Below are 12,219 nucleotides of genomic sequence, written 5' to 3'. Positions count from 1 at the left end.
GGCAGGAAGCTGCCAGAAGAGGAACAGCATAGAAGGTGGAGGGGACTATGACACATCAGGACCCTGGCAGGCACCTGAGGGGTTACCTTGGCTCAATGGAAGCTGGGGATAAGTCATATGTGATGACCTCAGAGGCCATGTGGGTACAGGGTTACAGCACAGCAGAGACCCAGGCACCTGCCACAGTGATGTCACAACCCTGGGTCCTCACTTTGAGTATCTGTCCCACAGTAGCATATTTAAATAGCAGCCTTGACTTTCTCCTTAATAAGCTCAGTGGTTCACCTTGGGGAGACAGATTCCAGCCACAAAATACCAGAAAGGAAACTATCTTCAGAGGTGGATCACAGTGCAGGCTGGCCCGATCACCCGAGTAGAGGTGGAGGTAAACACCTCCCTCGCCTTCTGCAGGATCAGGAGGACCCCCAGGATGTGGGCCCAGCTCCCACCCAAGGAGTACTGACTCTTACAAGCTGGGGCTGGGGAGCGGGGACTGTCTGGTTTCTCCAAGCCCCAGGGGGATGCTGAGGAGGGCAAAGTCTGCGTGAGGTTTAGAAAGAAGGGATGGGAAGAAAAGCAGGGAGAAAAAGAGGCGGGAAAGAACATTGCATTCCTCCAACACAGTGGTGCACCCTCCCTCTCCAGACCGTTGCCTGTCTGCTCCCCAGGTTCTCCGTCCTAACCACCTCCTGAGAAGAGCAGCCGGGGACCACCCTGTCTAAGCCGTCTCCCACTCTCCCAGGGTGCGCTGGAGGGGGCGGAGACTCATCCCCACTACTAATGACCCTGCTGAGTCAGACTCCTATCCACATTCTCTACCTTGTCCTCAGTGAGTGAACCCATTGGTGCCCACGAGCCCAGGCCCAGGTTTCTCAGGTGGGAACCGCTAAGTCACTTAGCAGCTGTAATGTCTCTTAAGCCTCAGATGTGGTCCTGCTCTGCAAATCCAAATTTCCCCTCTGAAAACTGTCCCCAGAACCAGACAGGAAAGGGAAACTACTCACGTGAGGACCCCAATGCCACGCCCATCCCACCCGCTAACTCAGCCCTGATCAGCAGTGATTCCTCTTTGGAGCTCAACCTGTCTGAGGACTGAGTCCATCTCTCAAGGTGGTTAAAAGTCCTCCTGAAACCCTCAGAGTTTGTTATTTTGGTCTCTCCTCCATAGAATGGATCCACCAGAGTCTTGGACTTGGATCTCCTCTGTAGTCCTGGAAGAGTACCCAGCACCTTGGAGGAGCTTGCTAGTCATTGACAGAGCAAGTATAGACCTACTATATACTGGCATGGGATGAATGGGACCTGACCCCTTCATACCCTTTGAGGGTGGTGGGATGAAGCCATTTTGCAGATGAGGAAACTGGGATTCAGAAACAGAGTCATGCAGACAAGGTGCATCGAAGTCAGACCCCAAAGAGCAGGGGTCCCCGTGCAGGGTTTCAGTGCTCAAAACCACACTGGCAAGTCACCACTGCCAGCAGCAGCCACTTCAAGTGGAAAGAACACTTCTTAAACTATATTTGACAAACTGACCTCTACCCTACTTATTTTCAAAAAGTATCTGATTCAAGAAGAAATGGAATAACTGAATAGACTTGTAACACATGGAATTTTTTTTGAGTGATGCCTTGTGGGTAGTTTCTCTATTCTTTATTTTATTTTTTTTTAAAGAATTTTAAATAGGAGAAAAAAAAAAAAAAAAAAAAACACAAAGGAAGCCCAGGAGCAGAGGACTTTACATACAAATGCCACCAAATGCTTAAAGAATTAACACCAATCCTTCACAAACTCTGAAAACCCAACTCATTTTTATGAGGCCAGGGTTCCACCAGCGGTAGAAGACAGAGACATCAGGAGAAAAGAAAATGCAGGCCAACGTCCTGTATGAAGATAGGGGAGAAAGTCCTCCATGAAGCACCGGCAGACCAAATGCAGCCGCATATGTAAAGATCACAGACCATAACCAAGTGAGACTTATACCAGGGAGGCACCGTCAGTGTGACAAATGTTAATCAGTCAATGTGATATGTCATGGGAATGAAATAAAAAATGAAACTACATCGTTCTTAATGGACACCAATTGGCCAAGTCCAATACCTTTTCATAATAAAAAGGACCTGGCAAACTAGAAAGGGAAGGTCACTTCTTCCACACGGCATACAACAGCTGTGGAAAATCCAGAACTAACATCATACCACGTGGTTATAGGCTGGATGTTCTCCTGTCAGGACCAGGATGTCCACTGTCACCACGTTTACTCCACACTGTCCCAGAGGTCTTAGTCAGAGCAAGCAGGCAAGAAAATTAGATAAGGTCACCCAGATTGGGAAGAAGAACTAAAATTCTCTCTGTATGAAGATGACATGAAAGTAGCACATGCTGGTGAGGAGGTGAAGGAACTGGAGCCTCATCCATGGCTGGTGAGATTATCAGATTACTTTGGAAAACAGTCTGGCAGCCCTCAGATGACTAAGCACGGAGTCACCATATGACCCAGCAGTTTTGCTCCCAATTATATACTAAGAGAACTGAAAACATGTGCCCGTACAAAAACCTGTGCACAGATATTCATAGCAGCCTTAGTCATGCTAGGCAAGATAGAAACAACACAGCTGTCCGTCCAGACCCCAATGAGTGAGCAGAATGCGGTAGATCCACACAGTGGGACTCTCTTCAACCCAGCTAAGGGATGAAGCACTAAAACCTGATACAATGTAACTGGACCTCGAAAACACTATGCTAAATAGGAAGCCCAACACAAAGGCCACTCATTGTCTGGTTCCACTTACATGAAATAATTAGAACAGGCAAAAGCACAGAGACAGAAATTAGACGAGGGTGGGGTCAGGGGTTGGGGGATGGGCGGAATGACCAGCAACTACTAATGGTGTGGGTGTTGGGTGTTAGAAGGTAATCTGGAATTAGGTAATGGTGATCGATTCACAACTTGGTGAATATACTAAAAATCGTTGAGTTGTACATTTAAAAACATTAACTTTATGGAATGTGAATAACAGCTCAATAAAGCTGTTACTTAGGATAATAAGTGAAGTTCCCTTAGTCAAGTATATTTATAAATTGTAATCAAAACCAATAACGCATGATAGGAGAGTCAAGCTTTTACAAAAATAATGGTTCATGTCACTATTAAATAATATTTATTTTACATCTACATGTAAATTTAGCAGTGTGCTGAGCTAGTCAGTAGAAAGATGCATAAAGGAAAAAGCTGCCTCCTAAGCCTCTACCTTTTAGAGTTCTGAGTTCCTGTTTAAAATTGCAACCTGGGCCTTCTCCCCACATAATTCTACGTTGCTTTTCCATAGCACTTACCAGCTACCAGTGGATGACCAAATTTACTAATTTATCGTTCTTATTTTTTGTTGCCCTGGGAGCAGATTATTTCTGCTAATTATCCAACACCCCTAGCATATGCCCGATCCAAAGTAGACACCAACTTGAGATTTGTCGAAATAGTTGAGGAAATAGGTCATGGGCCCACGTTTGTTTTGTTTGGTTTGGTTTGGTTATTTTAACCACTAGTGTTTTTAATGAAATTCATGCCAAATAGGTGTGTGTGTGTGTGTGTGTGTGAGAGAGAGAGAGAGAGAGAGAGAGAGAGATATTGAAGAAGTCAACCACCTCTTCTGTACCTGTTACTCCATCTTGGACACAGAGTTCTTCCTATCCCCCCTCATCCTGTAAGATGCTTCAACGTGCAGCAAGATGCAGAGGACCATAGAAACCTGAGGCTGGGCTGAGATTCCTGCATCAGATGTTCTGCCCTCATTTTTTTGGCACCAGGGATTGAGCCCAGGGACGCTTAACCACTGAGCCACATCCCCAGCCATTTTTTGGATTTTACTTAGAGACAGGTTCCCACTTAGTTGCTTAGGGCCTCGCAAAATTGCTGAGGCTGGCCTCGAACTTGTGATCTTCCTGCCTCAGCCTCCTAAGCCTCTGGGATTACAGGCATGGACCACCATGCCTGGTTAGATGTTCTGCCCTCTTGGAACTTAAACTCTAAGTGGCTTTGCAGCATCCTCTTACAAACACCCAATCATGCAAGCATCACACCAATGATTTAAAGGGACAGGAACTGTCACTGCTTCTTTTGTAGACATGGAAACAAGGTCAGGTGAGTTGAATACTTACTTGCCAATGCTGTGTAAGGATTGAGTGGTGAAGCTGGGGCTTGAACCTATAGCATCTCATGCCAGGTCCGTTTTCACTCAGTCTCTGTCACTGCCCTATCACAGGGTGCATCTGTGAGCAATCAGAAAACAAGGAGTTCTCCTACAGGGACAGTGCAATTACCCCAATTTTTTTTTGCTTATTGAACTGAGAGCATCTGTCTGTTAAATTGTGGATATGTCAAGTGGCCTAAAATCTCTTCATGCTTATAGGTTTATTTCTAAAATCAATTACTGTTTAAATCACACTATTCTATTATAAAACCCTCTCTGCCTTTTAAAACAACTCTTTCCACTTCATCTCATAGTTTGGGCAGTCACTGCCCTGTTCTTCCGTGGCCTGCCCCTTCCCCTGGGCTAACTTGGTGGCTTCAGGCATGATGGATCTGACTTACACCAATCCAGAGTCACACTTGGGATCAGAGTTCCTCTGCGAAAGCTTCGAGATGCCGCAGTCACAGGCCAGCCCATGCTCGGTTCCTTCCACGGGAAGCAGCCCATCCATAGCCACGGATCAGAGAGCTCTGTGCAGAGGACAGCTGGCCGGTGGGTCCTGTGGTGGACAGCACTCTGCACTCTCTCTTGATATTTCATTTCTTCTTCTGAGTTTTGTTCTTTTGTTTGTATGGTTTGTTTGTTTGTTTGGTTGGTTGTTGTTGTTGTTCCCCCTTAGCTTGCTCCCAATACATTCCTCTTTGGATCCATCCTAGTTCCCATTGGGAGTCTATTTCTTGTATCTAAAAATTTGGCTCCCAAAATGAGCGCGAGGGGTTTTGTCTTCTAGCTAACAGGTCTCTTAAACTTTGGAAGAACTCTCAACACACTTAAGCAAAGTCCAGACTCTCCTGCTTGGAATTCCCCATTTGCTTGGGGAGCGGTGGTCTTGTTAGAGGGGGGCCCTCATAGCCAAGAGCCCACTTCTGCCATCTGCCAGCACCCGAGGAAGGCAAGTGGAGACTGCTTGAAAGGAGGTGGGGTGCAGTTGTCTCGGGGTTCAGAGGCAGCACTGGAGGTCCTTGGGGAAGGCAGCAGCTGAGGAAGCATGGCAGAGCAGACAAGGGCATGTTAAGAAGCCCGAGATCAAGAATCGCTCGTTCACGTTCAGAGCGACACAGGAAACCTAGAAGACTGGTGAATGGTTTCGGCACATAAAGCTTTCTCAACTGTCTGGTTATTTCTTTGCCTGTTTCTCATGAGTTTGACCAGGAACATCATACAGGGAAGAAGGAAGATGGAAATTGTTCTGGGTGCATTCAAACCCCGGAGTCAAAGAGAAGGATGAGGTACAAGGGGATGGGCAGGGCCCAGGGAAGCCGGCGGGAGCCTGCAGGGGCCTCAGGGCCAGTGAAGGTGGGAAGACTTTCCCCTGAGAGGCCAGAAGAGGTGAGAGGAGCAGCAGGCTCTTTCCAGAATTCACAGGTGGCAGCCAGCTAGGGAGAACCCTGCCAAAAACAGAGGTACTTCCCTTCCACACTCTGACCTGGACCAGTTGCTCTCCCAACTGACCACAGCCAGAATCCTCAGGGCACCGCAGCCTGCCATTGGAGCCACACAGGGCAGCTCTGGGACAGCACCAGGCAGGGTGGGGTGGGTGGGGATAAGAGTGGGGTGCTCAGAGGGAGGAGGTCCTGCCCATGGCATCCTTAGAGGGGGTGCTGGGGAGAGACAGCAGCCCCGACCTCCCCGCCGGCTCTTGACCTCCATTTCCAACCTCTGCCCTTGCCACCTTTCAAACTCGGCACATCCAAACTGACCCCTCATCTTGCTGCTCAGCTGGGATGTTCCCCTGGAGCTCTTGGTTGCTTATGTTACTCCAGTTCTGTCCTCCTGGTCACTCAGGCTTAAAGCCCCAGGGCCCCTTCCACTGTGCCCTTGTGGACAAGCCCTGGTGGCTCAGCCCTCCCTCCACTGACCTCTGTGTCACACACAACCCTCCCCGTCTACTCCTCACTGGCTCCCAAGCCGCCAGTCTCTTCCACTTCAATGTGCCTTTCACACCTTGACCAGGTGAATCTGCCTAAAACTCACAGGGGATTGTGTCACCTGCCACACCTTCACCAACCCAGCCCCTCATTGTTCCCCAAACACCCAGGCGCTTGCCCCGCCTCCATCTCCGCCTGGAGGAGGGGCTGTGCTCACCTTGCTTCCCTCTCCCAAGGTTTTGACCTCTCTCTCTTCCCCAGACATTAGCTTGGAACTTCCTCCCCCAGGCACCGGGGCTCCTTCTTGTTTTCCTCTCCACATTGTAAACTCCAGGGCACCGCCGTGCCCCATTCTGTCTGTGGCTGCTGCTCCCAGCACCCCGCCAGGCAGCTGGCTCCTGGTAGGCGCCCGATCCCAGTGCGGATCCCAGGAGCGGATGTGACTGGCACCTGGGAGTTTTATGAAGGCCATATGTACCGTCCATTTCTTGGTCTGTCTCTCCTGTCTACACAATGACACGGATCAGCTAAGCCCTAATGAGCCCCGTGTTGATTGTGGGGCACAGAACTAATCCTGTCATACACTCGAACTGCTTTATGGAAGCACTCTTCACCCAGCTTTATGGCGCATTCGGGCACACAAGGTCGGGGATGGATATCTGGAGATTTATTGGATCATTAAATGGCCTAGGGGACAATAGGTATTGTGTTTGTCCACACAGGGAGGGAGATCCAGGGCACCTAACCCACCCCCGTGTGAAAAATCAGCCCTCAGGCTGCATGGAACCCACAACTCTTCCCCAGAAAGGCCCCCGAGGTGCGCCAGCCGGCTCAGGTCGGTGGCCCCGGAGAGGAGCAGCGCGGGTCTCAGTGGGGGCGGGAGGAGCGAGGAGCCGTCAAAACGCAGTCTGTCTCCTTCCCCTCCCGGCCTCCCTCCCTCCCTCCGCCGCCACCCTGCCTCCCGCACAAGGAACTATTGAGAAGGGACAGAACAAATGCTCCCTTATGCGGCCCCGGTGGCGACTCCGGGTTTGTCCGAGACAGCTGCCTGTAGCACGCTATGGTTACTCATTACCCGGCTGCCGGGCAGGGGAAGGAGCAGGACCCAGCTCGCCCTCCGCCGCCCTCCGCCCGCAGCTCCAGCCGCAGAGGCAGAAACCAGTCAGGTGTACAGGAGGGCGGCGGGAGGGGGCGCCACCAGAGCAGGGCGCCAGGAGGAGCGGAGGAGGGACAGAGGGAACCCCCATGCTGCCGGCAGGGCCTCGGAGGGCCATCTGGAGACACTGAGAGCGCAGACCTCGAGGGGAACCGGGAGAGAGCGTCTCCAGCTGCTGCGCTCTGGCCGGGATCAGACCTCACCCTCCTCCCGGCTCACCGTCTGCAGTGGTCCCAGCACCCACGGAACAGACGGAGGATGGGGACGGAAGGAAGAGCAAAGGGCCCCCCAGGGGGGGACTGCTGGCTTGAAGCTGGTTGTGCTCCAAGGTTTTAAAGTGACCCAAGGAGTGCCGCCTAGCCTGGGGGATTTCACACACACCCGGAAGACACTCGATGGCATCTGGAGACATTTTGACAGTCACACCTGGGAGGGGGCAGGGGGAACTCGCATGTAGCAGATTGAGGCTAGGATGCTGCCAGACTTTCCACCATGCACAGGTCATTCCCCCAAATGACGAATGAACTGGCCCAAATGTCACCCTGCTGAGGCCGTGACGTCCTGCTCTGTCTAGATCCGTGTCTTGGAGCCCAGGTCCCTCCAATATGGTCGATGGAATTGGTCCTTACAGTTCCATAAAGTCACCCGTTCCTCCAGGGTGACTGGGCAGGAGGCCCACAGCCCTGGCAGCTCCAGCCACACCAGCTTCCCAAGGACCCGTGTGGGGGTGGCTGGGAGAAAGGACGTGTGTAAGTCCGGTGCGTGCGTGCGTGTGACCTGTGTGCCTGTGGGCAAGGCGTGGTGTGCGTGCACTTGGTGTGTGTGGCACACTAGCTGATCAGGAAGACCACGGAAGCCTCCAGAGAAGACACCCTCCCGCAGCATCTCATGGATGGACCTTTGGGAGACAAGATAGCACCCAGAGGCTGGGAGAGGAGGCTGTCTGCATTCACTTCCTGTCTCTGCTGCTTAGGGGCTATATGACCTTGGGTAAGGTGTTTGACTTCTATGGCACCCAGTTTCCTCATCTCCTCAAAGGGGTGATAAAATCCCTACCTCTGGGTTACAGGAATTAGTGAATTGGCATAACACAGCAAGCACTCAGTTAATGTGGCTCTGGTGATTATCACGTCTTGAGGAGAAAGTTCTTCCTGGAGTCTAACTGCTCCATTCCCTGCCTCTCTGTAGAGCAGTCCCCACCTCCGCACAAGGGCATCCTCTTGAAGCCCGCTGGGTCAGTAAGAATGTCAGGCCTCGGCCCTCTACCACGGCTCTTCCAGCCCAGACAGGGAGGAGCGGGTGAGTCAGCCACCAGTCCACAGGCCTGAGGACCCAAACCCTCCCTGGTGGCCCAGCAGACTGAAGGACGTCCACAGCCGGCGCCTTCCTTCCTAGCTCTCCAGATGCTAACGACAAAGTTATTGCCACAATAAAGCAATGTCAGGCCCTATCTACACTGTCACCCCTCATGGCCAGTTTGCCAAAGCTGCCCCTCCCTGCCTCCTTGTTAGCTCTGCGCTTGCTTATCTGCTGCTGGAGACAGAAGTCTTGGGTTTAATTGTGGCAAATTAATTATTGAACTCCACACCCGCTCCTCCCATGCACACGACAGCCCCTCCCATTCCCGGCGCTGGGGCGGGATTCCCTGGCCAGACGGCCCTGGAGTCAGCTCGGGGACCATTCAGTCCACACCCAGCGAGGGACCTGAAGCAGCTGAGTGACAAGCCTTTCCTCCTTGAGGAGATGCTTCTGACCTCTGTCCGTGACACCTGGGCGAAAGTCGTCTGCACCAGAGCATGCCCGCGGCCCTGTCTTTGGGAAGTTGATCGGTGTTCTGGGGCCACGTGGCTCACCTGGGTGTTTCCACTGAGCCAGGTGAGCAGATGCTCCGTCAGCGCCCAGTGAGTGAGGACAGATCAGTAACCCTCCCACCTCCATCTATTGTGCTGTCTAACAGTTGGTATCTACAAGTAACCCACGGCACTCATGGACTTAATTGCACTAGGTGTTCGGCACTGGGCCATTTACTGCCTTTAGGTGTTGGGCACTGCTTCAGCCTCTCCTCCTAAGAGGTCAGGGAAGCTGCTGCTGTCTCTATCAATGCCCAGCTTACCCAGAGGAAACTAAGGTGCAAGGAGCTGGCATGGCTTGCCCAGGACCCAGTGAGGACTCTTTCACCAGCCTGAACATCACGATCTGCTGCTCAGAGACAGGAGGACAGGCCTGCTGGATATTGGTCACCCATCCCTGGGTTTCCATGGTGATTTTGCCAAACACACACACACATACACACACACACACAGAGATCCTCAACTCATCGCTCAGTCTAGTTTTGGGATTTTATAAAGGCAGCCTTAAGTCACACGCTCACAGGCTCCCTTCCCTGAAGGAAGGAGCGTGTCTTCCTCCTCGGCCGACCCCCTCTCCACTCAGTGCTCCTGGGAATAACCGAAGCTCTTTTCATTTCTATCGAGGGGCATATTCTCTGCCAAGTGCTGCGGAGTTTGCAGAACTCTTCCTTATCCATCGCTTCTTTGTGGCAGGTAACCCTGCTCCCTTCTTTTTCCAGCGCTCTGGAAGACACTCTACAATGAGGACCATAAAATGGCACCTGTGTTGGGCAGGGCTTCTGGGCATTTCTGGGAATACAGTTGGGCACCAAGATCAACATTTCCTGGCGGTTTTGTGGGGCAGAAGGGCAGTGTTGTCGTCAGAATGGGATGTGGAGGCAGCTCTCCTGGGCTTGAGCCCCCAAACCAACATTAATCAGCTGTTGGCACAACTGCGCTGCCAATGAATCGAAAAACCCCGTGGCTCAGGACAAGAGTTCCCCTTCCTATGCTGCAGGCCTGCCGGTGGACAGAGGCTCTGCTGCACAGGGTACCTCTGCTGGAGGTTGCCTATTGGCTGAGCTTGGATTGGCTATCAGTGGCTGCGTGGCAAAGTCCCCCAGAACCCAGTGGCTTAAATCAACAATGACTGACTTCTCTGGATTCTTTGGTCTGACTGGGTCGCCATCCTGCTGGTATACCCTGGGCTCACTGCTGTGGCCCCAATCCCCCCAGCTTCCCTCCCCTGTCTGGGGCTCCTCCGCCCGCTCCCATGTGCCAGTTATCTCCAGTTAGACTGACTTCCTCCCTACATGGTGAGCTCAGGGATCCCACCCAGGGAGAGCGCAGGAGGCTAGGTCTCCTAAGGGCTGGGTTTGGGGCCTCGCACTGCCCTTCTGCCACATTCTATTGGTTAGAGCAAGTCACGAGGTGGTCAGCTCATGTTCAGATTGAGGGGATAGAAGTAGATTCGCCCCCCTCAGATGACAAAAGTGACAAGGTCACATTGCAAGGGGGTGGGGGTTCAGGGTGGTGTGATTCACTGTGTGTGTGTGTGGGGGGGGCTCTAGAAGTAATTATTAACATAGTCCAGCATAGTTGGGGTCAAGTTCACTTTTGCTTTTTCTGGTACCAAGACTGGAAGGCCATGAGTGACCTGGGATATGCTCTTCTTGGGGTGGACCAAACCCAGCCAAACCGCATGAGCACCTCAAAACCACAGCTCCTGTCATGGCCACTAACACTCCATTAGCCAAAGCAAGCCACGTGGTCAAGATCAACATCATGGAGCAGGTATAGCGGGAAGAGGGGTGTGTGTGTGTGTGTGTGTGTGTGTGTGTGTGTGTGTGTGTAAAGCTAAGCATGATCCAAGCTGTAATGAGCTCACTGTAGCTCGTAATACTGAAGACAAGGGCAACACAGGTAACTCATCTTTCATGGGACGGTTGTAAGGCAAGATGACCACCTTGTCCACATTTGCCTGGGACTTCGCTGTCTTAGAACTGAAGGGCTTACATTCCAAAGGTTTCCTTCAGCCCTGAAAACACAGGGATTGCCTGGACATCCATCTTGAAGGCTACATGAGATCCTTCCAATAATCCCTCGCTGGATGTGGTTATGTGACCCGCCCCTCTCTACAGAAGAGAAGAACAACTTTCTGGTGGCCACACGGACAGTCCAGGGGATAACCCACATCTAAACCTGGCTCTTTCAAAGCAGTGTCTCCTGCACATTCCCACACTCCCTGCTTCCCAGGACCTTGAGGTCTTTTCTCCCTGGTCCTCTTAAGAGCCCTGCAGAGGGAAGCAAGTGCTAAGAGACAAATTAAAGTTCAGCACACCTGCCAATGGGCACATAGAGTGCCTGATCCAGGCAGGAGTGGCAGGTACACACAGGAAATAAAGGGGCGAGCCTCTCCACTGAGATCCATGAGGAAGGTGGTAATGATACAATCCAGCACCATGATGCCCCCCCCTTGCTTCCCAGGGAATCCCCACTCTAAGACCGGGGACCCCCACTTCCATCATGTCCTGGGTTCTTTCCTCTTCCGAGGGCATCCAAAGGACAGGCACCTTCTGCTGGGAATGTTTTGTAAATCCTCAACATCTGGAAGGAGCTGCTACAAAGGCCCCCTTTGTGTAGCTGGGAACTGGGCAATAAAACAGAGCCAGACCCCACAGAGCTGGGCGAGGGAGGCACGCAGTCCGGGGGGCCTGGGAGGGGATGTGTGAGCGTGAGGTCGTGGAGAGGCGTGTCCAGTGGCACTGGTCAATGAATCACAGCATCGCTTACCTGTGCTTCCTGTGTGCCAGGCCGTTCAAGGGCTGTATCCACAGTGCCTGGCTGACGTGAAGGTTTACAAGGTGGTCACAGCCAGGAGGGACGGTGCCCTGAAAGCATGCAGATGTGGGACCGCAGAGGGCAAAACGTGGGGCAGAAGACAGAGGTATCCAAGTAACCCAATCGCTGGGTTGCTCTTCCAATGTTAACAACCAACCTTCAGCCCCTCTGGCCATCTGGAATCCTCTGTGGTGAAATGGGTGATCTCAAGAGAAAAGAAAAGTCCTGCAGACAGTGATAGGTGGAGGTCCCCCGTGAAAAGTCACATCTTTGTCCCG

Source organism: Sciurus vulgaris, assembly GCF_902686455.1.
Source record: "Sciurus vulgaris genome assembly, chromosome: 3".
Lineage (NCBI taxonomy): Eukaryota > Metazoa > Chordata > Mammalia > Rodentia > Sciuridae > Sciurus > Sciurus vulgaris.
Note: the sequence above shows the minus strand (reverse complement) of the source record.